We start from the raw sequence: 26,413 nt of genomic DNA on the forward strand, positions 1-26,413 counted from the left end.
ATACCAACTTGAGGTTGACATGGTTATTTCAGGGTGAAATGTTTGACAACCACTGGATGATGATGTGCATGACAAGCAGCACTTGATATCAAGTGAGGATGGTATTAGACAGACATTAGCATTTAAGCAGCTAGCTGAAGATTCATGGTCCAGTTTTTTTTTATCTGAGCTGGTTATGGTAAAACAGACACATTACTGCAACTAATAGAAATTATTAAACTGGCAAACTGTGAATGTCACAAAATATGTGTTGATTAAACATTTACTTACAAGTATAGTCTAGCAGAAATGCTAGTGGCTCTGTGACGATGTACAGCATCGCACATGCAATGTTAGTAAGGAGTTTATCATCATTTAGCATGCTTACGTTAGCATGCAGACATGATGACATTTGCATTGGCATTGAAAACCCAGTGAAGGTCAGGAAAGAAGGGAACGTCATGGATACCACGTACTGGGTGAGCACCATGAATGTCTGTTTACATTCATTCCACTTGAAAAAGAAGAGCAAAACTCAAGCTTAAGCACAGCAGGAGACAATGGAACATGAGCTAAGAACTAAAACTATTAATTCAATAAGATGAAGACCAGGTAAAGGACTGCACTGTAAGCCCATGCTAGACTTGTTCCAAGTTTATGTACAAAATCCCCATATCAGAAGCCAAACTGTGTTCAGAAATTAGCATCTGAGAACTCTGTGTTTACTGGTAAATGATTTGTGATGTGAGACCTGTCAGCACTCAGTGTATAAAGCAAATGACTTAAAGATTTATAATTTAAGTAGTACTACAGCAATCGGACAACTTGTAGGGCACAGCAGTAGCCGAGGTGAGAGATGTGTGGGTGGTATAATGAGTCTGGGAAGTCAGTATTTGTCTTACAGCATGGTTCGGAAACAGATGCAACCCAGTCATTGAAGCGTGGCTGGTTAATTAACAAACAAGGGTGATTTTTATGTTGATACTATGATGTTCATCTTGGAGAGGTTCAGTTAAAGGTGGTATTTCATCATCCATTTGTCTAAGAGAAAAGCCTAGATGCTATGCTAAAAACAAAACCGGGGGCATGAGTCAGGGATGACAGGTATAGGTGGTTATCGTCGGCAAAGCAGTTACACCAGAGTCTGTCACTTATCGCAAAGTGAAGGGGCCCCATTACTGAGCTCTGGGGTACAGCTGTGAATAAGTGATGGGAAACAAACAAACACAAACACACACACACACACACACACACACACACACACACAGAAAGAATGCCCAGTGATGCTGGATTCAAACCAAGGACGCTCAAAACGTGCATACTTCAGGACATACAGGTACCACAATGCCGAGTTTCACCGTGTCAACAGCTTGGGACAGGACCGGCTAGATAAGATCCGAGGACTGAGCTGCAACTCTAGCAGTCCTTAGGGCTTCTGTCACACACAACAGGGCTGTTTCAGTGGAGTGGCGACTATTAAAGCCCAACTGATTTGGGTCAGGGAGGTCATTTTGTGAGAGGCATTCTGAGACCTGCTTGAAAACAGCCCTTACAAGCCTTATATAAAAATGAAAGTAGGGAGACCAGTACTAGCTAGGGGTTTTCTGGGCAAGGCTGTTAAACAGGCCTGTTTGAATGCAGCTGGAAACCTTCCTGAAGCCAGTGAAGTATTTATCACATGTATTTGATGGCACAATGGTGGGAGATATATCAGAGATGGTTGGTAGGAGTGGCGTCCAGCAGACATGCAGCAGTTTTGTCAGGAGGAGTTAGAGTCATATTTTGAAGGTGGAAATTGATTTTCAAGTGTCTGTGGTCCTGCTGATCATTGTAAAAAGCCATTTTTGTGGCACTAATGCTGGATGAGAAGGAAGATAACAGCAACTCGTAACCCCAGAGATTAACGGGGTCACTGGATTGATGCCATCAGCAGCTCTGAGATCAGCACAAGCTTTTGTATGATTTAGGGTGCATTTGTTAGAATATTTGAACCTGAAAAGTAGTGCTTATGTTATAACTACAGCGCCCACATGCCCTGAGCTTCTCTTGTACCTGTATCTGCAGCAATGGTCAGGTAAATTCTCCCCAAAACCCCAAGTGTTATCCATGGTATGTGCAAACAGGTTTATAATCTACACGAAACGATAAAAAAAAAATCTATAAACTGCAAGTGACCTTGAAGAACTGGAAAAAGAAGTCTGCATTCCCTGGGGACCCAGAATGTTAATGGAAATTCCTCAGATAGTTTTTGAGATACCTGAATATCTCAGTCTGAATGAACGTACTAGCATTACTAACTCAATGCTGAACCTAAAAATTTAGGTGCTCAACTTATAAAAATGATGACATAAGTCCCCATGAGCTTGAGAATAAATGCTATAGGCAAGACATAATGCATGTCTGGCTCTGATTCAGCCACTTTTTTAAAGCTGCAACTGTGCAGAGAAATCATGAAAATAATCTAAGATTTATTCACAGTGACCCTGAACAAAAACTTTGAGGGACGGCAGACAGGCAGGTATTACCATCATAAAAATGTGAACTTGAGGTGAGTCCTGTATCAAGTGACATTATCTCCTCTTACACTGGCAGGATTTCATGATCAAAAGGGTGAAGACATCATTCCCAGTTTCTGTAACCTTTGAACAACTGGAAGCTTCATAGTTTGAGTTGCAGTATGACCACAGGGCAAAGTGAATGAAGGTAGAATCTGATCAAAGTTGTTGGTGTTTTCATGTACAGTATTTATAAAAATAAAAAACTGGCTCACAGACATAAGATGGCATCATGGGTCACTGGCTATTGTTGGCTGGAGCGAGAGGTGAGTACTCAGCCCGGTGATTGAGAAACTGGTCAATAAAGAAAGAGACGATGTAGAAACGAAACCCCCCCTGCTTCTGCAAATCACTAACTCGTACTTTTAAACATATTCCATTCTTTCCTAATTCTGAGAAATGAAACTTCAATTCTTGGCTCATACTTGAGCGATAATCACCATTTTCATCAGAACCAATGTTGCTTGGGCTTGAGACTAAACAATGGAGTAAATAAATCAACTCTGTAATTAGGCAAACTGTGGTACAAAAAGGATTGGAGCTGAAATGCTCTCAGTGGTCTCATTTTATGTAAACCATCAAATCAGCTGAATCTTACAGATTCTACTCTTCTTGAAGGACTAGTGCTGCCCAATGGCACAAACTTTTGTCCACTGCACTAACTGATAAGAGCAGCATAAACTGTAGCTTATACATGCATCCAATTCAGCTCCCTTCTTCAAGCCATAACCTTGAAGTAGAATAGGAGTTTTATTGCCTGTCAAACTATGCTTTTCAATTAAAAAGTGGTACACAAAGTGAAAGTAGCTGAATAACTTGCTTCCAAGACTCAAGCATAGAAATGTAGAACACTAGAATAAGACCCCAACTGTGTTCAGTGATACATGCTGATCTAGTTGCATTATCTCTATGATTTTTCAATTTTCCTTAGAGTTTGTGGCTATTAAGCTTAATAATGAGAGCGGGGATCAATTCATATTTCAATCATTTGGCGTAAAGGTAGACCCCAAACACGACTGCAGTTTTATTTGTTGAATGTCACACAGGGAGTGTTGTCAATTCATCCCAGAATAGAGCCAAGATCACCTTTACCTGTGGTCCCAACAAAACTTCAGAAAAAGAGTAACAGTACAACATTGTAAAGCTCATTTAATTCAGCCGTGTGCATATCAGAGCACAACTGACCACACATATTTTAAATATATAAATGTATGTGTATATATGTCAGGAAGCGGTCGCTGGTTTGATCCTCACTTCCCCTGGTGACCATATCTAGGTGTCCTTGAACAAGCTATTGAGCCCTAATCACTCCTGGTGGCCCTGCGACGGACTGGTGACCTGTCCAGGGTGAACCCCGCCCCAATGTCAGCTGGGATAGGCTCCACCCCCCACCCCACCCCCCAAGCGACCCTCAACAGATAAGCGGAATAGAAAATGAATGGATGGTCAAATGTCACAGTCACCGTCACCTCAAATGTGTGCGATGGTTGTCCCATTCTTTTTGATGAAATATCTCAGGAACACCTAACTGTCCCCTGGAACATGAACTGGAAAGATTTTGCGGGTATAGGTCAGTGCCACCCAACATAAGCACAATATATGTGCAAATCCTTGACGAAATGTTTGTATGTATGTGTAACAAGCTTCCACTAGGACGCAAGGACGGTTTGAAAAAAATGTTAATTGTCAAAAGTCACTGGGGCAGGCACACGTTGCAGAGACATTGCCTGCAGCCTCTTGGCTTCTATCACCATATTTCTACTGTAGTTGTGGAAGTGACATGCAACCATCCTGGATGAAAACTCTCATTCATAGAAACGCGCGCACGCACACACACACGCACACACACACACACACACACACACACACACACACACACACAGGTTTGGTGACTTTAACATTCATCACAGAGCAATGATTGTGTGTGTGAGTACTACTGGAAATGTTGCTAACATGCTAAACAAGTTTTGTTTTTGAGTAGCAGCAGCAGCATGACACCTGCAAGCCAGAGGCAGAGTTGAAATCCAAGGCTGGAATGGCCCATAGTTCTTCCTGAACACCAATTATGTCACTGTACACATCTGATGACACTGCTGCCGGTATTGGAACAAATTCCTTAGCCATTTCTCAGTGTAGCACGCACTGAGGACTTTATTGCTTAATAACCATGAACGCAGACTGGTAATACACATAAAAAGAGGCACATTTTCCCTTTAGCTGTACAGACATGAGATTGGTATCACCCGGCGTGTCTATGCCTCAGCAACGTAGTCAGCATGCTTATTTCCCACATTGTAAAATGATCAAATTATTAATTTAATATCTTCAATGTAACAAGACAGAAAACAATGCATCAGGAATGTAGTTTTGATGAATTCAAGAGATAAAAAGACAGAGCAAGTACCATGTTTTAGGGGCATATAAACCAACAATCCAAAAGGATTCTGGCACCTATGTTGTGTTTATTAGTTATGATTTTGTAACCGCTCTAGTTAAGAACACTCGGTTATCTCAAAGTCGCTATTCATTTGAAACTGTAACGTCAAACCAAAAGTCATCATGCTGTTCTTGCTCCATGAAGTGAAGCTCTGTTTTGTTTTTTGTTTTTTTTAAACACCAGACAATAAAACCTGATGAGACCCCCCAACGCTGCTCTCCAGGGTCAACCAAACTTTCCGAGCGACATCACCCCTCTTGCCCTATACCATCACGGGAGGTTTTGATTCACAGGACTGACAACCTTATTATGCGGCACACTTATTATTGATATTACGCCGCAGAGGCGCGGTTGCCATGGTCACAGAGCAAGAGACATTTAATTTTCTCTCCTCCATCATCATTATCTATGGGGCCATCTGTTGTGGAAAATGAATTCAGCCTCATTTGCATGACTGATAAGCACATTCTTTATCTGTCCCACAGAAGGTCATATGCCATGGATTTGGGGACTAAGAGAGAGAGAGAGAGAGAGAGAGAGAGAAAGAGAGTAAGGGGGTGAAATGATGCGTGGACTTACCTCTATGCATGAGGTAAATAGGAGTGTGTGTTGAAGTGTCTGCTGGATGTGTGCATGTGTCTGCATAATGCATAGACATGTAATGTTTATGTATGCCCTTTGTTTATACCCATGCCATGCCTTTGTTCTCATGCGGATGCTGTTGAATTTACATAAACACATGCATGGGTGGGTGGGTGTGTGTGTGAGATTGGGTGCGTGCGTGTGCCCACCACCATGACTGTATGCACTAATTCTGTGTGTGAATCCATATATTATTCCATGTGAAAATTAAATATATCTGCAACACATTTTTGTTTTGCCATCAAAGGAGTTTTGTGGGGTAAAATTTCAGAGGTGCCATTTGATTTAAAGTCATCAAAGTGGCTTTTTCACCTCTTAGGGATGAGCAAATTAAAATACACTTGAAAAATTATTTTCTAAAGCGCTTGGAACGTGACATCAGACAAACATTGGCTATACAGACGTTCATCAATAATGGAGCGAATGTGGAGTCTTGCATCTCACACGATCATTTGAAATCCATTCTTTTGTTTAGCTCTGTTTGGACTCCACCAACTCCTGTTCACCTGTCCTCTCCAGCTTGTAGCTAACTTTATGCTACCAACATTTTAGGTGGATGGTCACCAGGATATGAGAAACACTGAGGTCATTACTTCAAGTCACCCAAATTCAAACCTCTGCTTCCACCTCAACCTGGACTGAGCTCATCAACTCCAACCTTGAGCTTTATCGTTACGGCTATGACAGCCGTGTTCTCTCAGATGGAGAATAACTGAGCATAGTCAGACTATTCCAGTGTTGCTATGGCTGCTGATGCTAGCGAGGCTGACGGCTGGTGTACTCCATTGCACAACTGCGTCGAGGTGGGGGTGCACCTGAGCTGGGGGTAACACCATCCGTTGGCTCTGAAGTGGGTCGGCACTCTAAAAAAATTTTTTTTTTAAAAATCTCCCCTCGTGCATATTTGCAGAATCAGAGAATCTTAATCTACAGGTTCATCCCCAGGAGCAGCATTGTTCACATTACACACCGTCATTTGATCTTTTTTTTTTTTAATATAGAATATTGATTACTGCAGCTTTAATGAGTCAGATAATGGCCATTAGGGTGTAGTTAAAATGTCTGGGGGTTGAAGTTATAGGTTCCTAGCAAGGAGCTACATCTTCTCTGTGCAGGTACACACAACTACAGGAATTCAAACCCATGTATATTTGTGTGTTAGTCCCTGGAAGACACTATTGTGTGTACATGTCTACCAGTTTGTGTGTGTGCACATGTGCGCACAAGTGAAGTGGCTCCCTTAGGGTTTGTGTGTGTTCTGGTCTTTCATGTCTGGCACATTTGTCATCCCATTCCAAAGACACAGGACTCACTCTCACTCTCTCTCTCTCTCTCTCTCTCACACACACACACACACACACACACACACACACATCCACCACCCCCCCCCCCACACAATACTGTAAGGTTGAAGCTTGTTATTCCTCCTCCCGTTTACTCCCAATACACCAGCAATGCAACCTCTCCTCCCTTAAGGTATCACTCTTTCCCTGCTCCCTTTTTTCCCACCCCCCGCACCCCCCAACCCCTCTCGCTCTTCTCCCTCAGTCCCACCGAACAACAAGCCTTCATCTTCTCCCACGCTATCATCTCGAGTCCCAAATCACTCTTTCTCCTCCTCCCTGGCTCTCTCCTGCAGCAGCTTGCTTCCCCTCTGCAACATCAACACCTCTAACCTCAACAAGATCCCTCCGCCGCGTTCCCTCCATCCCTCCTGCAGCTTTCATCCGTTGCCCTTCATTTCTTTCACTCATCCTCTGTATCCAGTCACTTCATTCTCGTTCAAAGTGAGTTGTGTCGCTGATTTATGTTCATTTTTATGTAATTTTGGAGTGAGTGAATTTATTCTCAGGAGGCAACAGCTCACATGTTCAGGGGAAGAATGTGTGAAATCGTTCACAACTCAGTGCAGTTTAAAATGACAATATGAAAAACTAGTACACATTTGAAAGTTAATTTCATATAGGTATCATTGCAAGGCTTTAACCATTTTCAGTAGCCCTACTAACTCAGTTGCAACTTGGTTTAGCAGAGTTCTGACCGCAACGGTTCTCTCTGGTCGTGAGTGTTGTTCAGCACCAAGAACTGTCCATCACCAGCCTCCCCTCCTTGTCCTCCACCCAGATGTTGCTGCTTTCACTACAGAATTACAGGAATTACAACATCTACTTTTCTATTTCTGTCAACAAAATACAACTTTCACTGCACAGTAAACTATAAAGTAGGTTTAACTTACAAGCTGGAGTTTTGTGTTTTCAAATCAGGAAATAAAATATTGAGTTTTGCTTCATGGAGGACCCAAATGAGGTGTGTGAAACTGGATTCTGTCTATGCTGGTTTGTTGTAAGGTTTCTGTGGTGGCGTAATGATGTTTTGGACAATTAATTAAAATCAAGGGGCTTCAGAGGTTTCAGAGGATGTGTCCCCTTAGTCCAGGTCTCAGTCAGTTGATCCTGCAGCTGGACTTGTTCTCAGTCTCTGGTGACAAGTCTTTTTCTATCTGCTCTGAGCTGGCCAGTTCACCACTGGTTCCATCATTGGTCAAGTCCTGCTGAACCACACCAGCCTCTAGTGAGCAGGGTCCAGCAGTCTTACTTTGAGATGCTCCATCAGCCATTTATAGCAGTACCCCATGTGGTGGCTCCAGAAGAACGCATAACCCCAATGATCCTCATGGCCATTAACCTTCTTTGCTGTCCAGCACCATCAATGCATCAGATCATCAACCCCCCCCACAACCCCACCCCAAGCCCACTCAGCTGACCTCCATTTGTTGGCCATCACCACCATCTCCCAGCATGAGGTTCTACTGTCGTCAAGCCAGATGGATTCCAGCTGTATGCGACTGTCTCCAAGGTCCAACAAGATGGTTTCCAGCCAACCATCAGTCCTACACCCCAAACTGACCCCCAACCAGCTGGCTCTTCCTTCATCGGTCCTTCAGGCTTACTTCCAAAATGCAGCTTCCTTACTGGGGTCTCCCAGGGTTGTTTGCCAGAACCGGTGCTCCTTCATCTCCAGCTATGGAGCCACCCTATGAAGGGGGTCCTCCTTTGTTGTTGGTACCAGGATTGTCACCCACCTTTCAGTTGGGCCTTCAGGTTGCGCAGATCAGCTCTTCCTTTGATTCCGACACCAGCGTCGACCTCACCTCCTACTTTATCGCCAGCACCAGCTTTGTCCTTCAGCGCCTCCAACCAACTGCCCTCATTTCAGGCTCTTCCTTTGTCAGGGGCTCAAGCGTTGACCTCCAGAGCACCCCCTCCTCCATCACTGGTACCGGGGTCATCCTCTTGAGTGGTTCTGTCTCTCTGCCCTGGCTTCAAGTATCCTGCTTCATCACTGTCCTGCATTCCGTGAGATCTCCAGCTGCATCACCCTCTGGCACACAGGCCCCCTGCCTGAGGCATAAATTTGGCTCTGCTGATGTTTCACTATCGACTTCTTCACACTTTGTTTGTTCTTAGTTTGGACTTTCAGGTTTGGACACATTGTCACCCTTGTTTTATTTTTACTTTGTCTAATAAATGCCTGGACAGTTTCCTGCCCGACTCAACGTCTCTTAGGTACTCCAGCAGCCAGGTTCTACTACTGCCCTGCTGTACTATTCTAACTATTTTTTGCTGAGACTTCTGTTTCGTCACTGCCACGAGTGACACATGAGCGTCATACATAATAAACAACAGCATAAAAATCAATTTCCAGATCGTACTCCTAATACTCTGTGTCATGATTCCTGAGATTATCTGTGGCTTTCCTTAACTGTGGACATATCTGCCTTTTGTTTATTTGTTCAAGAATGTGTGTGTGTGTGTGTGTGGGGGGGGGGGAATTAATTGTGCTGAATTGGCATTAACATAGACAAATAAGAATTTGAAATTGCTAATATTGAACGCCCAAAGGGCATCTGTGTCCCAACCCACCAGAGTAGTTATCATGTCTTCCTCAACTGCCTGGCAGCATTGTTGGAGAGAACAGTGCTTGTTAGTTCTGCAAAATACTGCTGCATGCCATTTGATTTGTTTTCTGTTATGGGAAGATCAAAACAATGTGCCTCATATACATGCATACCGGATTGGAAGAGCAGAATATAGGCTGTGTCTTTGGGTGTTATTCTGAATATTTATGTGTAAACATGAATTTATTTGAATATATTATTGGTAGTTTCTGTCATATAAACATATGAGAAGTCCTCAATATTCTCTTCCTTAGAGCTGCTGCATTTTTGGCTGAGTCTCCCCCACTGCTGAAAAATGAATGAATTAGCACCTCTTGTCCGGTAAGAAATGAACCTAATTTATAATCTAATTATGATGATGTCTCAGGGATCAAATTAGCATTCTCTGTGTTTGCATATCTGTGTAAATATGGAAATCATCACGTTGTTATTCCCATTTTCCTTCACACAAGAGTGCGCATGAATGTCACCCTCTTTATGGTTGGAGCATGATTATATTGTAAATATTGTCTCCTGTTTGAGAGCAGTGCATCACCAGTGCTCTTCCCTTAACACATGGCTACAACTAACCTATTTCAATACTCATTCATCTTCTGTGCTCTTAATTCTGTTGCCCAGCCAGCCTCGCAGCGTGGAATAGGGAGAGAAAGCTTTAATTAATAGCAAGCCAGCAATCAGGCACAGACTTGCTTTAAGTGTGTATCCTGCATCTCTCGCAGCTCTTTGAATGATCCCAGGCCAAATAATGCGCCTGAGTGGAGCTCATTTTAGGCTTTTTGAGGGCACAAATATGTGTCTCTCCCATTTGAAATAAATGCACATGTTTCACATAGCTCACGCCCCCCCACCCCCGCCTGCCACCACCACCACCTCTATCTCCCACTCCTCCCTCCCTCCCTCCTCCCTCCATCTCTACCCGGGGCCCGTGGGAAGAACTGACTCTGGGAGCAGACAGTCTGCAGCCCTGAATATATGTATAAGAGGGAGAAGGGGAAGGGAGGGCACATTAGCAAGCAGAGGAGCAAGTGAGAGCAAGGGAGGGAGAGAGAACATATTGAGTGTTGGAGGACATACATGCACGGTGTACAGAGAGAGTCAGATAGAGGGAGAGGGAAGGAAATCGGTTCAGCTTATAGCATCAAGAAAGGAGAGCTTTTAGGTTTCTTCTGCCATCTCTCCCTCTCCTCTCTGAACAAACACATGCTCATACACACTCCCACCCTCTCTCCCTGACATACACACACACACACACACACACACACACACACACACACACACACACAGGCACGATTGCTTTAGGGTATACCAGTCGGCTTTGGCAGTCCTTTCCTTTGTTGTTTTTGCTATTGCTTAGTCTCAGTAGCAGCAGCAGAAGCAGCGCCGTGGCGTGCGCCTCTATCGTTGGGGTGGGTGCATGTGTATTTGTTTGTGGAGTCTGCGAGGCAGTGTGTGAAGGATGCCACTAGCGGTACCCGGGTAAGTCCACTCCTTCCTTCTTTTCCCCTTTCTTTTTCTGTCTTTCAACATTTCTTTCTGTCCGTTCTCCTCTCTGATATGCAGTGTCTTCATCTCGCCTGGGATGCTCGCTTCTCTCCACCCTCCGTGCACATTGGCTACATACAGCTCTCATCTCTCTCTCTCCCTGTCTCTCTCTCCCCTTTCTCTCGCTCGCTCTATTTCTCTGCGCTCGCTCTGTATGCTTTCTCTCCCCCTCAGTGTCTTTCTCGGTCTGCTTTACAGCGTCTCCTCCCAACGGTACTCTCTCCATCCCTGCTTCCCTCGCCTGCTTCCTCCTCTCTCTCTCTCTCTCGCTGTCTCTGACTCTCTTTCTTGCGCTCTCTCTCTCTCCAGGCTGCGCCTCATTGGTGTGTCCTGATTCCCTTTTTCCATTAGGCTCCAGGGCCATTGGTCGCCTGCCTTCCAACCATTATCTCTACTCCTCCACCCCTCTGTCATCCTGTCTCCCTTCACTCTCCCTCCTTCCCTCATTCCCAGTCATCTCTGAAGTCGTAAAAATGATTTGCATGCAGTGGGAGAGCAGAAGTTTTCAGTGAGCTCAGTAAATGAACTGGGAGAGAGTGAGGGACAGAGGTAAAGGGAAGACTGAGAAAACAAGGAGAGGAAGCACATTCTGGAGAGCAGGAGGAAAAGTTTAAAGCGAAGACGGCAGTTGGTAGGTAACTTTTGCTTGTTTTATGGCATCATCTTGATTCAAGATAAACGGTGCATCTATAACCTTGAAGGAAACACAGGAAATTGTACTACTAGAGACGTATTAGTAGATTTAATCAGACCTTGATCATGTGGTGTTGAATTCCTCTGGCGTTTCTTACTGTTATTGCTGGTTTGTGTCACTGGTGCAATGACAAGAGTTAGAAATGACTTAGATTATTGCTCTTCCTTGTTTCAGTTTTGTTGCTTTTAGCTTGTTTATGGGATTTACTGAAATGCATACAGGAAGGAAAGTGTTTTAAAACCATAAAGTTGCATTTAGATGTCCCTGTCAAAAAGGGATACCCATTAAAAAGTTTGTTCTCAAAGTTTTGTGTCCCTGCCGTGGGTAAACCTCAACTAAACTGTTAAATATTAAGCTGCACTTATGATTAAAATGGCTTTCAGTCACTAAACACACAAATTAATTTAGCTTTTAATTGGTGCTCTTTTGTGTTTTGCCATCACGATATATGATGTGCTCATTTTGCTGTCAATCTGAGGTCTGAAAGGTAGCGATGACATAGTTTGGCATCCAGGGAAGGAAGGTGCTGTGACAAAACCACAGAATGTAGTGGAGCTAGAGATGAAGATAAGATCCAGGCAGGAAGTAAAGAATTCAAAGTTAGAAGGGAGCTGGAGCTGCCAACTTAAAAGACTTCAGTTGAGTTGTGTGCACAAATCCTGCACGAGTCCCTGTGGTCTGTATTCCATCCTACTCATTGGTCTTTTTGCAAGAAAAGACAATGCAGATGTTGTTGCTGGTGTGTGTGTGTGTGTGTGTGTGTGTGCGCGCTCCCGTGGGTGGCATGTACTGTATACACACAGCACAAGGCAGATGCGCTGCAACATGTTTCATTCTGTCAAGACAAACAAAGCTCTGATACAAAGTGAGCAACTTGCATCTTCTCTCTATTGCCCAAACTGTGTCAGAATGTTTCCCATGTCATGAAATTATGGAAGCAATGTTTGGTGCCAAGTGGGATACAGCTAAGGATTGTCACAGTGTTTTTCCCCTGCCATGAATATGTTTTTATTCTGCAAGAGGACTGAACATACCAACTTTGGTAACTTGAAGATGAATTCTAATGGTTTGTACCATGAAACATTTATTAGGGAGAAGATGATGACTGGATACTGAAAGACGGATATTGCGGTCGTGGTACTTTGTTTTCTACCCTTGTCTCACTCTGTGAGGACAGCCAGGCTAGGTTCCCGTGCTGACTTGGCATGAGGTGAAGCCATGTTTTTTGGGACGTTCCTTCAGCTGAAAGATGAAGACGCTTGTTAGGGAGAGACTTGTGTTGTGGAGAGCGTGTGTGTGTTTGCCCCCGCGGTGCCTGATATGCTTTGCTGAGCAAACTGAGGACAGGGAGACAGCTGAATGTGATTAAATTATAGAGGGAAAGCACGCTACCCGGGTCGTACTGAGACCAACATTGCAGGAACCCCCCCCCCCCCCCCCATCCTGCCTTCTCTCTCTCTCTCTCTCTCTCTCTCTGGTAGGAGGCAGAAGACCCAAGCCCCTCGTAATACCAAATGTCTGGTCGGAGGTGGAGAGAAACAGAATTGGGTGGATGTTTGTACCTGTCTAACAATTAGTCCCCGCCTCTCTACTCAGGATGTTTCTGCGGACTGTAATTTTCTTAATTGCAAATCCTAATCTACATAAACCACAGAAACACGAAGTTTCCTGGATGAATGGGCGAGGGTCTTGCAGCCTTGTGAGGTGGATCTCGTGTGTCTCTTATTTCTCATCAGTCTAATGAATGGGATGCAAAAAAGCCTCCTGGGGATCCCCTGCATGCCACCGCCAAAGGGGGAGTGGGGGAGGGGCACATGCATACATCATCCTTTACATTGACTCTCTGGCTCGTAATGCAACATGCCACGCTGAGTCTGTCTGAGCCACACAGGTATACCATAGCATGACTCTGCATTAATGCTTGTGTGTCCGCGTTAGCTATAAAACCGCCATTTTTTGCCTCACATGAAGAGATGCGCAATATTTCCAAAGTGTGAATGTACAAACCATAAAAAATAAATGTTTTGACATAGTTTATGTATACATTACAATTGCCCTATTTTTATTAAAGGAAATCTTGTGCACTATACAAAACAAACATGTTAAATTACAAAGATTTTGTCAACATCTAAAAAAAAAAAAAAAGGTGTCAAATACCGCCAAAATATAAAAATATACAAGTTCAATATTGATCATCTGTACTTCAGCTAACATCATTAGTTTGTGTTCAGGCCTTAAACCCATTATTTGGGGTGTCTACATGGAGGAAGGTAACAACTCTCTGCTGGCATGTGAAAAGGAAGTAGCTGCTGAGACGATGTGTGTGAGAGGAAAGCAGACTGGGGAGAAAGGTTACGCCAAAAAAAAAGAAAAAAGAAAAAGGTATTAATTTATACAATTCAACTGAATTTTACATTAATCTAAAGTTACAAGGGACAAAAACAAAGAGATTTAACCTTGGATTACATTACGGTAGATGCTAAAATGTCGCTCTAGCTGTTCAGGATTCTGCTCCCACTGGTTTGCGCAAGCTTGCCCAGCATCGCATCTCCTAAAAATCAGCCTCTCTGCCTGTGTGGTGGACCAAAACAAGACCTGCAGCCTCCTTACAGCATCTGCCCTTGACAGCAGGCTCACAGAAGTGTTCTTTTCCCTATCATGAATCATAGCATGACACATAGTAATTAGGCTGGGACGTTATTTCTACATATCCACACTCGCTATACATTTTTGTCTTTCAACTCTCCAATATAAGGGACAATTGGGCTGCGCTAGTGTTTCGAATGTGGATCCTCCCCCTGTGAAGCTCTGAAGACACCTCGCCAATCAATGTGTTCTTCCAATCTTCTCAATGACGTGGTCAGGCAAGGGCACCGGGGGGATTGATCCATCTGAGCAGACACAACGTCAATACTGACGTCTGCTCACTGTAAGATTTAGCTGCTCTCGTGTCCTTTACACATGCATCCTTGTGATGCACTCATTCATCACTCCAGCCCAAATTCTTCATTTGTACCAACACAGGATAATTTCACTTCTAGGCCACCTTTGAACTGTGTTTTTAATATCTAAATATGCAATGGGATCATTCGTATTTATTATAATACAATTAAATGATTCCAGCTTTAAAAACTATGATTGCTTTCCGGCTTAATTCTGTCATACATGACCGTAAAGATGTTATTTTCTTGGGAAGGCATCAGGGATGGGGCGAGGATGTAGGTATTCCTCGAGTGATAGCACCAGCACCACCACACACACACACCTCCTCTGTGCCTCTCCTCAGGGAAAACATGATCTATCTCCTGGCGGGCAGGCCAATTAAAAACCAATCAGGCTGCTAGGAGTGTGCTGGTAATGGGAAAGCCATGGCAGTGGTGGAAGTGGGCCTGATTAATGGACACTTTCACCTTGTGGCATAACAGCCTCCCACAGACATCCATCACCCCGGGGGACAACGCTCACCTACACCCCCGGCCTAACACCCATCCGCCACTGTCAGATATATTGTATGAGTTGCAAATGTCTGGCTGTGTGATGATGAGCGTAAAGTGACAGGCCTGGGTTACAGTAGCGTTATATTAACCTGCCTGACCTGCGGAGTGTTGGAGCATTTATTGTGAGGTGACTTAAATGTTCCTTGTAGCCTTAACAGCTAAAAACTTTGCCCAGCACTTGTATGTACAAGCTTTGGAGGCAATGTAGCTGCCGATTTCGATTGTTTTATTAAGTAAAAGCTGGACTTCTCCACAGGGTGGAAACACATTTTTAATAGAGTCAAGATGCACTTGCAAAGGAGGAGAGGAAACACTGTTTGTGTCTTTCCCTCCGGTAAGGCAGCAAGCATCCAAAGGAGAAGTATTAAACAGTGTGAGTGAGGTTCGTTCCATTTCAGAGGCTGCTGTGACCTACTTCACACAGCCAGGCAGCTAGCTGTAAATAAGGATTTTCATAACCTGGTTTGGCCTTTTCCCATTAGAGGCACAACTGTGTCTTGAAGAATATTACAATGAGCACGAGAGCAGCTGTTTAGAGTGCTGCTACGATATCATCAAAGCTCTGACCTTGAGAAGGAGCGTGTCGGTGTCAGGCCACCACAATTAGTTCTGGTACTACATTTAGTTTGAACTTGTATGCAAAAATGCAACTGAAAGGGAAGCGGGCAAATCATTTGGGGGGTGGGGGGGGCTAAACCTTTTGTATGGAAATGTTCTCTACATCCAGACCCCTTGTAACTCTTCCTCCTCTCACAGTCACGAGGGGAATATATCAAATTGTAGCTCTAACCAACTATTGAGCAGGCCGCAGCTGAAATTTGACTCAAGAATCCTCAGATGAAGGTCAGTGATGTGTGCAACATGTGAACGCTGAATCAAGCTGAACAATGGAAAACATTAGTATTGAGAATTCAGACACGTCTGACACGATTCATTTATGAATAAATAAAAATCACCCATGGTGTTACTGTCATAGAGGAGGAACAAGGAAACATTATTATACTACAGGGCCCTTAATGTCCTGTTGCCAGACTTGTCGGTTAAATGGATGAAAGCAGACATGTTTAGAAAGAGAACAGTGCTCATACCGTCTACCACGATACCAAAACTAGGTGTTCTGGACCACTGATCCTGAATATGATCCAGTTGACTTCCAGAAGCTCAAACATTTCCTTTCAACCATTTCTCATGGATTCACGGAATCTAATGGACATCCATCTCGGACATGTCCAGAAAAATACCGCTAACAGCTAAAAACCTGCCAGTGGCTAAAGAGCAGTCTGATCCGGATCACCTCCAAGAACTGATCACCTGTTCCTTGTTATATTTCACATCTTTCTATCCATTTGTTTGTGTGAGAGTCAAGGTTTTAACGGCAGAGGCACAGCCACCCTACACACAAAAGCTGCCGGGAACAAAAAATGAGGCCGAGGGCAGGTCAGAGTAGTGGTCTGCAGGAGGAGGGTTAGTTGTTTTGTGTAACCACTTCTGAACTTCATGCAGATCCTGTGGGGGGATGCATGACAGGTGTGATGTGGGATCCACAGCGGTGTGAGCGGTGCAGCCTTTTCTACGTGAAAGGGACGAATGAATGGGCAAAGGGAAAAAAAAAAACAGGAAGGAAGGCAGGAAGGAATGAATCTCTTCTAGGCCAGTCCATGGCAAAGTGCTGTAATATTGCAAAATTATTACCAAACAGGCATCCATTATTCAACAGGGCAATCAGGGAGGGCACAATCTCCTTATTTATGCTAGCTCTGTAAATCAGATTTGTCAGTTTTGATCACTTTAAAATCTCCCAGTCACACACCAGCAATATTGGGTGAATATTACACTGTCTAATGGGTAATTGATGACGGCGTGTGACATGGTTTGTCGAGACAAATGGACGGCCTGCGGAGGTAGGGAGGGGGGCGGCGGGTTAGAGGTGCGGGAGGAGAGGCGAGGTTTGATTGCAGAGTTGCATTCAGCAGGTGCATCGCAGGTCTCTAAATATTCAAACCTGATCCATTTACAAAGGGGAGACAGGAGAGGACATAATTGCTGTCCTGAATAAAGAGGACATTGTGGTATTTGTTTCAATCAGCACTCATTATTGTTGTAGACAAAAAAGCCAGTTCTTATGGTCCTATTATGTTTCCTTCCTTCCTTTTTCTCTCATAGTCTGTTAAGATGTGCTTTAATCTGAAGCATGTTGGAAATGAAGTTCAAAAATTCAAATAAATGCAACCGATGTATGTGCATTGTGCATGATTCTGAGTGTGTGCGTGCGCGGGCATGTGGATGTGTGTGTGTGTGTGGCCTATATGACAGCGTTGGGAGGCAGGCAGGCAGACATGATGTGCTCTGAGCCGCAGCGTCTCTGTGAGGGTGGCCTGACCTCTGCCTTCAGCTCCGCTTCACAGGACAGCAGCAAATGAGAGGTGTCATTGCATGACAGCAGCACAGCCCCTCTTTAGGACTGACGGCTCATCGAACACACACACACATACATACACACACACACAAACGTGAAGTTACATGTGCAAACGGGTGGGCATACGTGTACGTACACATACATCGCAGACGTGCAAGTTGCTGCACAGACAAAGATGCCTAAATATTGACACACACGCACTGTCACACAAACTCTCAGGAAAACACAGCACAGATCAATAGCTTTGTTTCGTGAACATACAGCTTTTGTTTGAGGAACAATGATTTGGATTCAATTTTGACCACTTAGCACTCATGGCGTGCTTAGACTAGCTTCGAAAAATCAAGCTCTGACACATAAAGGCTTTTGTCAGACAACAATCAGCGCACACTCACTTTTTGATTTGGTTCCTTTTTAATGGCCTTAGAACTGAGGTATGAATTGGAAAGGCCATTTCAGTTTCGATAGCCTGTCTTTTCTGGCTTGTCACAAGTCGATTATTTGATTTTGGCATCCACTTTTTTGGCTGTTGTATGACATTTTGTCACAGAAGTACAGTTATCTGTAAATCAATCAAATATAGGTGACAGAATTTCACTGTGTTAAGAAGGAACAGTGGCCTTCTGTTCCAATTGATGGCTCACATTTACGTTAATGACACTTATGTTTAAAAAAAGTATTAATTTTATATGAATTTATCTGCAAAAACTTAGATACACAGAGATGCACAGTATAATGTGACTTCATTTTTATTATGTATGTTTCTATGCTTTAGCTGTGTTTGTGATTGTGGAACTGCCTTCCTTTCTTTGTTCCATGTGCAATGCTTCTTAATGAAAATATCAACCACATGAAAAAGAATATTCTGCAGATTATTTTCCCAATTATAGTAATAAAATGTAGCTAGCATAATGATTCGGTTTTCTCCTTTAATTTGATAAATATTCATTAGACAGCAGCGATACAGCAATACAGCAATATAGTTTTGTTTTTTCCCCCCACAAAACTATATTGATACTTCAGGCCCTTGTAGAGTATAACACAGTATATCTTGATAAAATCATATTGTGGCAGATGCGTATGTTATGGCCACGATATTTCATTGTGCTAGTGTTCAAGAACTTACACACACTTTATTTTTCAAAATGACTTTAAAGCAGTTATGTTCAATATGTGTACTACTGTGAAGCACTGCAATAATCCTAATCAATCGTATTTGATATTATTAATGTAAAAAAATCTGACTCATATCACAATATTTATACCACATCTTACTACTACAATGTATCGTGATAAAATCCTACTGTGATGAGTAGCATGTCGAGAGCTTCCTGCCCTAATACACAGCTTTATGCATCCTGCACATTTGTGTAAATGTGAGTTTTTGTGTGTATGTAAATAAATGTGTTGGAGAAGAGTGATGTTGCTCATCAAAGTAGTGCGTATCCACCTGCTACCTGGAGGCCTCCTCAGACACACCCCCTGAAACCACCGACAGGGCACCTCTGAGCCTCCCTGCTAACTCCCCCCGGGCCACAAACACACCCCCCACCCCCACCCCACACACACACACACACACACACACACTGTTCTGTCTCTCCTCATGTACCCTCTACCCTGCCAGTCCCTCCTCTGCTCCCTCTGTCATCTCCTTTATCTCAGCCTGGCTGTCTCTCTCCCCCTCCTGTACCCTCCCTGTCTCTGACTGCAGTGCATCTCTGTTTCATTGTTATCCTGGTCTCTGTAACAGGATTTCCCCTGCCCAAGTGGATGATTAGTTCAAATAACTGTGAGGGGGGGGGGGGGGGGGGGGTTGGTGCAAGTTTTCCCTTCACTTCTTCATCTCAGTTCAGCGGTTAACGAGGGGGATGGATCACATATTTACTGTTAACAAGGAGGATGCCATCGTTTCTCATTCCCGCTCACCAATTGCGCCCCACATTCCCATGCATAATGAATCAGACCCTCTGTGTCAGCATCGGTGTCTGCACACAGACAAGAAAGTCAAAGTGTGTAGTGTGATCTGCTACAAAATGCAGGAGAAATTTGAAGCTATGTACTCAGAAGTGGATTTTCGCTTTCTTTCCACCGCTGCAATGTATTCAGGTCATTGTCAGGTCTCTGTTAAAACGCTCCTGTGCTTCGCTGGTGTTAAGCTCCTACATCTTGTTCATTCCACTCAAATCTGTGTACCCCCAGCCTTGAATAAATAGCGCGACACATTTTAGCTCTTTAGTCTCAGCCCTCACCGCCCCTTTTGCTTCCCAAAAAGAAGGCACTGCCCTGCTCATGTAAGTGACCTATTTTTCCTGCTCGGCCTAGCGTTTTCCGATGTGAGCCGTTCCAAAATAGCTTGGCTACAGCAAAGGGTTGCAAACTCATTTCCATCTTGCATAACAGGGACCAAACACCCCCCACCACCCAAACTCAATGGCGAGATGGCACATACTCTCACAGCATCCCACCTCATTGTAAGAGGAAGATGGTGATATTATGAATTTCATTATCTCATTTCAATCCCATTTTTAATTCTATCTGTTCAGCCTCTTATTTACTGTACTTGTCATTTCTGAGTGTAACTCCGTTGATCAAATTAGTCGAATACATTGTGCAGCATGTTAGGATAGAAAATAAAGGACTGGAAAGGATACACAGTCACACTGCACAGCTTCCAAGAACCAGGGAGAATCAAAAAGAGTCGGATGTAGAATGCACTATATTATGATCCATCTTTCACATCACAACATCAAAATAACCATTCAAATGCTACAGAAAACATGACATTAAAGCCCTGATAATATTACAGTTAGATGTCATGACAAACCTCCATAAGGACCCACACACAATTGGGCCATATCTACTCCCTGCCATTGAACTGGCTTTGGATGGAGATAATGAGAAGTAGGGGGTTGAGAGAGGAATCATTATTTTACCCATGGTAGTGGCGCTTCTTAACAGGGTCTGTAGGGCGCCTTAACAAAGCTAATGTAGAGAAATGGAAACAGATGGAAGGCATGATTATTTGATCTGCAAAGAGCTCTTGGTGGGCTTTGTAGTAACCGGACTAGACTGCTCAGAGGCAAGAAAGTGGGTTGTATATGTCTGTGGGTGTGTGTTCTGAATGTGCCTGGGTGTGGGTGGCTATTGTGTGTGTGTGTGTGTGTGTGTGTGCGCACGAATGTGTTTGTCCATCTGTTCATGTGTTTGAATGCGTTGCACGTGCCCCTGTGTGTGTGTGTGTGCGTGCGTGCGTGCAGTTGTCTAATAACTGTGCGATAATTTATGACACAGTCTAAACATATGGCATTGTAATTAGGATTGAACGGTGACAGCGATACAGGTAGAACGCTCACTCAGAAGCTTCTCAGTGTGCACAGTACACGTCTCCTGGGTTTATGCTACACACTAGGCTCCCTCTAAATATGCATTGTGTACCTGTGGGCTGCAGCGAGGCCACATTATGCATGAAAGGGGGGCTTCATTCTGAAACATTCATTCACAGATGCACATTTGCACACATGCATGCTCAGTGTCACTGCCTTTGCTGCATCCACCCAAAAGCACCTCTCCCATTGTGAGGAATACATCAACGCACATATGGAGGCATATGGCTGTATACTGTACAACCCACACAGAACAGAGAGAATTTGTCAGGCTCTATATTATTCTATTGATCTTGCTGCACTGCTCCAGCTGTCTCCATGCTTCTCTACACAGTATTCACAGCTGCAGTACTCATACACCAGCACTGCGTAGATTAATGTGACAGAGAAGAGCAAACACGGCTGTACAATACGCATGCAGATTGACCCAACACACACACACACACACACACACACACACGTGCACTCTGACAGAACACACAGCCTCTCATTTCATCCCTCACACACAGAGTCACCGAATGGGGTACATTATCACACGTGGTTCCCTGTCAGGCGAAGGGTTGGAGGACATGACTGGCTGGTGTGTGTGTGTGTGTGTGTGTGTGTGTGAGACTGGCGGGCCACACCTGTCAACAGTACTCAATAGGCTTGGTGCTGATGCTATCTGACAGCCTGGCTGCCATGGCAGAATGTGTGTGCGTGTGTGTGTGTGTGTTTGTGTGTTCTGCGACCGTTTGGATGAGTCACTGTTATGCCTCCGCTGCTATGTTCCCCAGAGGACCTTGTAGTGTCTGACTGGTGGTTTCGCTGTGTGTGTGCGTGTGTGTGTCTTTGTATTTTTTTTGTCTGGCTGTGTGTTCGGGCTCTATTAACAGCTGGCCTCTTACTCACACAGTAAACAAACATGTTGAACCATCAAAATTTTTAGCGATCTAGTCTCTAGCAGTGTTTGCGCCATGCTTCTGCGACACTTCCAAATTTGTAATGTGCTGAAAAGCTCACACTCCTCGTCTGCTGTGTGTAGCTGTGACACACAATCTGATTTTATTTAATTCATGAGAAGGCCTCACTTCAAAGAACAACACCTTTTCCGAGTTGACTCATCGCACATGTGAATGGTGTGTTAAAGTTCAACTTCTCGCCCTCTGCACTTCACATGTAGCAAATGACGCCTGTGTGGATGTTCCTCTCAGACATCACCCTTCAATCATGGCCGCCACAGACCCAGCATTATGGAGCAGCTGTACCCTCCAGTGCCTCTCAGCAGCACATGCATTTGGCTGAAATATTCAGCCCAGCTCCCTCCGTTACCTTGCATGTATAATTACCGGATATGCTGCCTGCCGCTGATAACTCTCCCAAACAATGTTTGAAGGGAGGAGGGGGCGATGAATTCCCAATGAAGTGTGAAAAAGACTGATTAAAATTGCCGTGGTCAAAAGCCAGCGCACCAGTGTGTTCTGCTCTTGTGGACCAAGGGAGATGGGGAGTCAGCCTCTGCAGTCGAGATAGCTAGCTCTCTGCTTGGGATGATTTTTTTCTTCTTTTCTGTAAGGGGTTTCAGTCTGTTTCTATTTGGACTACAGTGGAAATTATAGTGGCATGTATTATGTTTTTGTGTTTTGGCTGAACTATCGTCACAATAAATTATACACAAACACACACACACACACATATATATATATATACACATATATAAATAAAAAGCCTGCTCACTGGTGGCAGTTTTTGAACGAACAACATGAATCTAGTTGATGTTTCAGTATCACAACTACTTGATGTGTTAAAAGTGGGGTGGTGACTAGTCAAAGGTCCAATGGTTTGATCAAGTCTCAAATGTTAAAAAAAAGGCAACAAAAACTTCCAGAGCAACATTTTTAAAGCTACTCAGACTGTGTCATGCAACACTGCAAAATCCCTCATCGATGGATGGAAGTACTCAGACATTAACCTGAATCTGCCCTGCACACTGCATTTTCTGATGAGTTTAACCTGGATATGGTCAGAGTTAGCATGCGGACTGCTTCAGTCAATCGTTCACAGATTTACACTGAAATCGCACTATGAAGTTGTACTGAAGTTTTCGCAGCATTTTCAGACCCTTACGCGCATATTTTAAAACATTTGCTTTACCTTCATCCAGTGTTACAAACTCGAATCGAATCATTAGCATGAAAACATCACAACTACACCATGACAGCAACATGATACAGTTTCAAGTCAAACTCTTAAAGGGAACTCGGATGTGGAATGTAGGGATGTGTTTTCAGGTTAAATATGTTGAGTATCACATAAAGAGGAATGCGAGTGCACACCTTAGATGATATATTGTATTATTTAGTGTTACTGTTGGTCAAGAGTGTAATTATTGTTGTCCGTGAAGGTCAATCACTCTTTTTTTAAGGACATTTTCTGTGTTTCGGTCCTACTACTTGATGACAAACAATACACAATATATGTGTGTGTGTGTGTGTGTGTGTGTGTGCCACAGCCCAGGCGCCTGGGAGCCTATTTGCCGACAGGAGCAAGGGATGGATGGCGTCTCATTCGAGGCGTGTGGGCGTCAAGCTCAGGGCACCTAATTACAGTCCCGGCTCCCACAGCCTGCCTGCATCTCCCTCAGCCCCCATGTTTGGGTGCATCTTCCCTGGCAGAGTCAGACGATACGCGGTCCTCATCTCTAAAGCTTTGGTCTCAGGAGGGCTCCACCTTAACACAAAGCACAGCTATGTCTGATTAGCCGGCTTAAATGAGATCCCTAGCTAGCTGGTGATATTGCCATTCTCTTTGTTGACAGTTATGAGACGCCTGCCAGACAGCCACCCAGCACGTTTAGCTTGTTAGCTTGATCAGAAGATCTCTAACTAATGTCGAAGAATCGGTGGTATTACAAATCTTCCGGGACCTCATTTGGGCTACTCTTGTACTAGTTAGCCAGATAGCTAGTTATGTACCTCTGGGCTAACAAGCCTCACTAGCATTGAGAGGACCCTTTTTTATTTTTCTTCCATTCTTTTCTTGAACACTGATGTACAGTCCAATAATTGGTTGTTATTAGTGAGCTTGCTGGAAGAGGAGCCGGTTTGCTGGTTAACCCTTTCCTCCCTGAAAGGACAGCAGTTGTCTTTCATCTCATTTCAGAAGATTAAACGGCAGCCAGAGAGAGAGAGAGAGAATGGAGGGAGAGATAGATGCCTATAGTGGGGGTTGATTATTATTATTTTTTTGCCAACAGCAGATGCCAGGCACAGTGGTTTCAACCGGGCACACTTTAAAACACAACACAGCTGCCTTCTCTGCATCTGGGCAACTGATAGAAAGGGAGAGGGGGTGCGAGGGGGGGGTACGAATGAGAGACATGGCAAGAAGTGTTGAGACGAGCAGGAGGAGTGAGAGAGAGAAACAAAGGCTGACACAGATAACATCTATCAGCACAGCAGAAACATGGGCCAGGTTTACCATTATAAATAGAGGGATACCCCCCCACCACCAATGCCCCCCCCCCAATCACCACCACCTCCCATCTCATCCCCCACTTTAGCATTCTCTTCCAAAAGCTGGGAGACACTAACTGGGCCAATCCACAACAGGGATTAGCAATCTCGCTGCAGAGGCATTTAAATGTGCTCATAGCGAGCTGCGCGCTTCATGTGGGAGTGACTGTAAACACAAACACATACTGAGGTGTCAGAAAGAAGAAAGGAACACGAGCAAGAAAGACATGGTTTCACTGTTGTTTTTGCTGTTTTAAGGGATGCCACATACAATTTTAATAGTATAGTGATGCTCCAAAGAGAATGCAGTTACATTTAGAATATCGATTTTTAAGATGTTCGCCATGAAACCATTTCGGGAAACACCAGAGGAACACACAGATGAGAGGGAATGTACAAAATGTAGCAGAACTTCTGGAAGGGTACAGAACACTGAGGATGTGGAATTATGAATAAACCAAATGATGAATGCAATGTATGACACTTGGAGACGAGGCATTCTGGCCTCTCATATATTCTCTTATATATGTAACATGTGCTTAAAGCCCCGAGGAAACTGTGGCAAGTCACTTTTTCAAAGATGTGCGAATGCAAAATAAAAAAAGTTGATGGAAATTTTCTTTCTCACTCACCACCTGTAGCACAGGGCAACAGTCAGTGCCACCGAAAGGAGAATTATTCACTATTACTATTTTACAATATGTATAATTTCAAAGACACCCGCACCACAGCATGCTTGTTTCTCTCCATCTGTCTCTCTTTCCCTCTCTCCCTCTCCCCTTTTTTCTTTTGTTCTACCTCCATTAGAGTTGTCCTTGACTGCCGAGCGAGCGCGATGCAGCCCTTGGTTGAGAGGAGCCAGTCAAACGCTCTCCTGCTCTCCTGTTGAGACAAGAATAGGAGAGGACAGAGGAGGGGAGAGAGAGGGAGAGAGAAAATAAGGAGAAAATAGAGCTGCTTTTTTTTTTTCAATAGAGCAAACATGTTCCTCAAGCCACGATAGCTGTGAATGAGACAGGAAGAGCATTATCAGGAAGTTGGCCTGATGACTAAGCGTCTGAAGACGGCCGAGAGCTCCAGGCATCTTGTTTGGAAAGACAGTGAATGAAAAGACATTGTCTGCCAAGAAAGAAAGCTTCAGAAATTGCGGCACATTATTGCCTTGGAGGAGCAGGGAATTTTACTCCTGGAAACCCAACATTCCCAAAGTGCTGGTGGGGTGTGGAAAGGTTATGTAGAGTCAAACTGAGAAATCTGACCAATACTCTGGACGTGTCAGTAAATCTTTCTCTCGTGACAGTTACAGAGCCATTCCTGAAAGCCTCTTGACACAGAGAGACGTACAGGAAAGGAGGAAAATGAAGAGATAACAGACAGATGGACATGCAAACAGGTAAACAGGCAGATAGACGAGCACGAAAACAAATGGAGACACAAACAGATGACGAATAGACAGGGAGCTAGTCAGGCAGATTGGCAGAGTGGCTGACAGCCTGGACGCTTTCCGGCAGAGAGGTATTGGCTAGAAAGAGTGGCTGGCAGGCAGACATGCAGATGGACAGGCAGGCAGACAGAGACACAAAGGCAGAGAGACAGACAGGAGGACTGGAAGAATAATAGATGGAGAGACAGGCATGCAGCTCGAGCAGCAGACAGACATGCACCATTGGTAGCAGGACAGGCAGTTGGCGTAGGAAGGAGACATTGGGACAGCAAGTGCCGCTGGCAGGGAGGGAGATAGAGCGAGACAGAAATAGAGGTAGAGAGAGGGATGAGGTCAGTGCACGGCTGGCTGGCTGACTGCTGATCTGTGGCA

General features: G+C 44.2%; 1 protein-coding gene and 1 long non-coding RNA gene across 20 annotated transcripts in view; one reads left to right on the plus strand and one right to left on the minus strand.

The window, feature by feature from the left end:
* Positions 1 to 26,413, minus strand: part of LOC147246829 (uncharacterized) — a 97,829-nt gene that overhangs the window by 65,834 nt on the left and 5,582 nt on the right. For 10 of the 11 annotated variants that reach the window (XR_015109704.1, XR_015109703.1, XR_015109701.1 and 7 more), the window contains exon 2: positions 25,396 to 25,479. The exons of the other annotated variant lie outside the window; for it this stretch is intronic. This is a non-coding gene — a long non-coding RNA (uncharacterized LOC147246829). The remainder of the gene's footprint in view (positions 1 to 25,395; positions 25,480 to 26,413) is intronic. 11 annotated transcript variants of the gene reach the window in all.
* The window catches only part of myt1lb (myelin transcription factor 1-like, b), a 97,004-nt gene continuing 81,179 nt past the window's right edge, over positions 10,589 to 26,413 (plus strand). For 7 of the 9 annotated variants that reach the window (XM_086182073.1, XM_086182082.1, XM_086182080.1 and 4 more), the window contains exon 1: positions 11,300 to 11,744. The gene's annotated coding sequence lies outside the window, so the exon portion shown is untranslated. Of the gene's footprint in view, positions 11,048 to 11,299; positions 11,745 to 26,413 lie in introns of those variants that run through there. The other 2 variants (XM_086182074.1, XM_086182076.1) reach the window with 2 other exon arrangements.

This window comes from Aulostomus chinensis, chromosome 17 (genome assembly GCF_037954235.1).
Source record: "Aulostomus chinensis isolate RoL2024-O1b breed Wild chromosome 17, RoL_Achi_v1.0, whole genome shotgun sequence".
NCBI classification, from domain to species: domain Eukaryota; kingdom Metazoa; phylum Chordata; class Actinopteri; order Syngnathiformes; family Aulostomidae; genus Aulostomus; species Aulostomus chinensis.